General features: G+C 24.1%; 1 non-coding gene across 1 annotated transcript; it reads right to left on the bottom strand.

The window, feature by feature from the left end:
• Window positions 1–4,726: 4,726 nt before the first annotated feature.
• On the bottom strand, window positions 4,727–4,797 carry TRNAG-CCC. The gene has a single exon. It is a non-coding gene; the product is annotated as a tRNA-Gly (tRNA).
• Between the last annotated feature and the right edge of the window lie 291 nt (window positions 4,798–5,088).

Below are 5,088 nucleotides of genomic sequence, written 5' to 3'. Positions count from 1 at the left end.
TTTGTTGAAAAAATTCATTTTATTATTTATATCCTTAATACGTAAGAGATTCAATAATTTGATATAATAAAATATGCTATCCCATCTTATGTTCAAATATGTTTTTATTTTCTTCTCTTATCTTTTCACTAATTACTTAAAAAAGAATCATTTCAAAAATTTTTCTCTTAAATTTTGGTTAATGTTTTCTTTTCCAAATAATTGTTATTCTTTTCAAAAGTTCATTTTAAATGTTGATTAATTAAATTATTTCTTAATACTACCTTAAATGGATATGTTAAGTTTAAGATTTAATTGGATCAAAATAAAAGAAATAAAAAATGTATATTTTTACAAAGTTGACCAAACTTGTGAAAAATTCTAAAATACAACGACTAAAATCATAAAATCAGAAGACAAAAATCTATTTCAATATTTGAATAATAGAACTAGACCATACTTTTAATATAAAATATTATAATATTCAATAACCAATTGTTAGCTATGTTAATTTTTTTTAAACTATAAATAAATAATATTTACCCTCTAGAAATTAGTCTATAAGTATAATTAAATATGCATTAAATAATATAATTCAAACAAATGATCTTAATCACCTTAGATCAAACAATTCAAAGACAATATTTGTAGAGTTTGGATTGTTTTCCACATTGTGCACAATTTCAATTACATTTAAATGGATAAGCTTAACAATTAGCATCAACATAAGACATATGAAGAATACCAATAAAAAATAAGCAAACTTAAGATACTAATCAAGATATCAGCACAAAAGTCACCGTCCTGATTTCCTTTATGCTTTTAAAATTGAATGTTTTCATAGAAATATTGGAAAGTGCTTGTACTTTAACGACAGTAGAACCAATAAACAGTAGCTTACAAACACCGTCACGTACTTGATATTGTGCCTAGTTCTTCTGAATTTTAAAATTATGCATGACATAAGTCTCATTCTCTACCAACCTACCCTCCCATGCAACTAGGTATTTTTTTCTTACCATAGCCTGTATAAGGTCACTCTACAACACATACAATCATGTGAAAATTTTAATAAAGTACAAATAACTAAAGTCACAAAAACTTTTATCTACGATAATAAGTTTGAAAAAACATATGTACCTTATCATCCATGAGAATCTTTTCCAAATGCTTGCTTCCATCCATATTCTTAACATACTACAACTAATTGATTTTAATCCGAAGTTTAAGTGTTTTCCTTTTACCACCAATCTCTTTATATTGTTGAACTTACAACAAAAGTAAATAAACGCAATAAAAGTAGAAGAAAATAAATAAAGCCAACAAATCTTACCTGAAAAAGAGGACTGAAAGGTACCAACAACAACTAAACAACATTTTAAATAACAGGTAAACACACCAAAATATAAGGAAAATGGAGAAGAAATAAGGAGACGCATAATAAGAAAACAACAACATATTAAAAAAAAAATACAAGCACAATAAGAAGAACAATACCTAACCTTATGAAAGACAAAGGGAAGAAGAAGTAGAAGCAAAACTAAGAAAACCTTAAAAACTACAAAAAGGTGGAGATGTTAAATAAAATGAAATTTGAATGAAAGATCAAATTACTTGGTTGAAGTTAGTCTCAAATACCTAAAAATGACACAAAATCACTCGATGAATCTTCTTCATGAGTCAATATCATTCCCCTAAATCAATAGTTGCAGCCATCATTAAAGAAAAAAAAAACACAATGAGAAATTTTTGTTGTTTTAGTAAACACACCATTTGGTCCAACTTGCAATTATGGCTACACACTTCCTTGTTTATATCACCTATTTCTACAAAATTAAGCAATAATGAAATTCTCTTTTTTAAGTATTTCAATGTAATACACAGAACATTTAAAAAACAAAAAAGACTTATGATCACATCCCTTCATCTACAGTACTCTCGCCATTCTAAGAAGAAATACTACAAAAGATTGTGTTAAATACAATGGTTATTTGTTGCATAATATGGCGGTTATGACAACAATATTTTTCGCATGTGGCGGGGCCACATACCGATGTATATTATGCTGCCAAAAAAGTATAATATGGTGGTCTTGTGTGAAACGGCACAACAATCACCATTTAATGCACTGCACAAATAATGGCAGTTGAAACTATCATATTCACTATACAAATAATGACGTTTAGAACTATTGTAATTTGTTTATTTTAAAAGAATTCTATTGTGAAAAATGACACTTAAAGGCGTCATTATTTTCAATGTACTAAAATATAATATGACGTTTCGAACTATTGTAATTTGAATGTAAAATTATTTTTATATTTCTTTTATAAAATTAGAAAAGGAAAAAAAATATCACATACATAAATTTTGATCATAAATATTTTGATTCATAATTCATATTAAAAAGTTCATATTATCCAACATCATCTAAAGATGTACAAGTTGGAAACAAAATGCCAAAAAAGATCTTTCATTTTCCTAAATTTCTATAACTATGTTTTTAACTAGTCTTCTTTCCCTTATTTGATCTTCTTGTATCAATTAGTGATGGAGCACTACTTCTAACATTAGGGCCTGAAATAAAAAACCGCCACGTTTAAGAACAAGGTCTTTCTTCTTGAACCTCCAAAATTTCTTCTACACCTCCAAAATTTCTTTAAATTCCCAAAAAACCCTTTGACCATTTAAGGAAATCCGTAGACACCACACCCCCAAAATTATGTCGACTTTCGGAAGTCAAAATATATGACTTTCAGAAGTCAAAATATATCACCGGAAGTCGACTTTCGGAAGTCAAAATGTATCACTGGAAGTTGACTTCCGAAAGTTAAAAATTATCATCGGAAGTCGACTTCCGGAAGTCAAAAAATATTTCCGGAAGTCGACTTCCGGAAGTCAAAAAATATTTCCGGAAGTCGACATCCGGAAGTCAAAAAACATTTTCCGGAAGTTGACTTTCGTAAGTCAAAAAACAAATTTTATTTTGAATATTTTTGATTCTTTCTAAAATTTATATTTTTTAACTTTTAATGATTTTTTTAGTTTATTATTTTATTTATTTTTATGTTTTCATATTTCTTAATATATATTTAAAAAAAATATTAATATATATATATATATAATTTTATTTTTATTTAATATACTGAAAATAAATATAAATATAAAAATCAGTAAAATTAAAATAATATTAAACTTTAAATAAAAAAAAGAATAAAAAATTTATTTTGCTTCATTTAATTTATTTAATATTTAAATTCATTTTAAAATAATAAAACTTTTAACTAAAAAAAATAAAAAAATATACATATACAAATATATACATACATACATACATACATATATATATATATATATATATATATATTCTTTTTTTTAAAATTTAAAATTTCATTATTTATATATGTTATTTTAAATATGATTTTTTTAATTCTTTTTTATTTTTATTAAATTTTTAATAAATTATATAAAAATAAATTTAAATTTAAAAATATAAAAAAATATATAATTGAAAAAATTGAAAAAAATTGATTAAAATTAAATATTTAAATTTTAAACAAAATTAAAAAATTCAAATAAAATATAAAATATATAAATAAAATAATTATAATAATATCAATAAAATAAATAAATTAAAAAATGAAATTAAAAAATAATTTAAATTAGAATAATATAACTTTAAATAAAATAATATATATATATATATATATATATATATATATTAAAGTCTGACTTTCGATTTATATTTATATATATATATATATATATATAAATAAATAAATAAATAAATAAAAGAAAGTCAAAATCCGTTTTTTAAATTCATATGTTTTATAATTTTTAATACGTGTTTTAAAAAGTAAAATAAAATAAAGTTAGAAAAAATAAATTTTAAAAAGAATTAAAAATATTTAAAATTAATTTAAATTTTTTTTATTTTTGAAAGTTGATTTTTGGTAATGTTTTTTTATATTCGGAAGTTGATTTCCGGTAATGATTTTTGACTTTCAGAAATCGATTTCTTGTGATATATTTTGATTTTTGAAAATCGACTTCTGGTAATATATTTTGACTTTCAATAATATATTTTGATTTCCGGAAGTTATATATTTTGACTTTCGGAAATCGACATCCAAAAATATTTTTGGAAATGTGATGTTTGTGAGTTTCTTTAAATAATCAAAGGGTATTTTAAAAATTTAAAAAAATTTTGGAGGTTGAAAAAAAAATGCTTAGAAGTGTAGGAAGAAAGAGCCTTAAGAACAATTTTTTTACAATGATAGCCGGATCCACATCCATTCATCCACAGTATTCCCGCCAAGCTGAAAAGAAAACTGATTCTAATCCATCTCTTCGTCTACAGAAAGCTCACATCACCTCTGCAACATTTGCTACATTATATAATGACACTAAAACCCTCATATGGAGAAGAACATGAAAACAAGCCGGGAAGCAGACAATGGAAATGACACTAAAACCCAATAAATGTACAAGTGTCATTATTTCAGAGGGGCATTTTGGGGTTTTCCCTAGGATATCCTATAGACAAATCATATTATTCATTAATTTTGAACCTTAAGTAGGTAATAAGTAGATGTTAAACTAAAAAAATATAATATATATAAAACAAATTAATGATTTAAACTATTTTTGTCTTGTGATTATTAATAAATGATAATTTCTTGAATTAAAAAAATACAATACTCTATTTTATAGAACAAAATACAAAAATAAAAAAATAATGACAAAATGCGCATCCGGGGAATCGAACCCCGGTCAGTACCGTGGGAGGGTACTATGATACCACTACACCAGATGCGCTACTTTTTGCTCTTAAACTTGTAGATTGTTTCAATGATATAAATTATGGAAATTATTTGAGATAATTGTATAATGCTAATATAGAAAACAAAAGTGTGATAGGTGTACATTGAAATATCAATTTACTTGACACTTGTCTGGATTCAAAACTAAAGAAACAAATAAATCAAAGTTATCTACGACTAAAATCACATAAATGAACTAAATATGTGAAAACTAGATTTAAGAGTCTCATGTATCTTTTGACCAATTTTCAACTCTTTCAAAGTTAGTACAAATGTGATTAAATGT

Source organism: Vigna unguiculata, chromosome 11, assembly GCF_004118075.2.
Source record: "Vigna unguiculata cultivar IT97K-499-35 chromosome 11, ASM411807v1, whole genome shotgun sequence".
NCBI classification, from domain to species: domain Eukaryota; kingdom Viridiplantae; phylum Streptophyta; class Magnoliopsida; order Fabales; family Fabaceae; genus Vigna; species Vigna unguiculata.
Note: the sequence above shows the minus strand (reverse complement) of the source record. Positions and strands in the feature narration are given on the sequence as shown.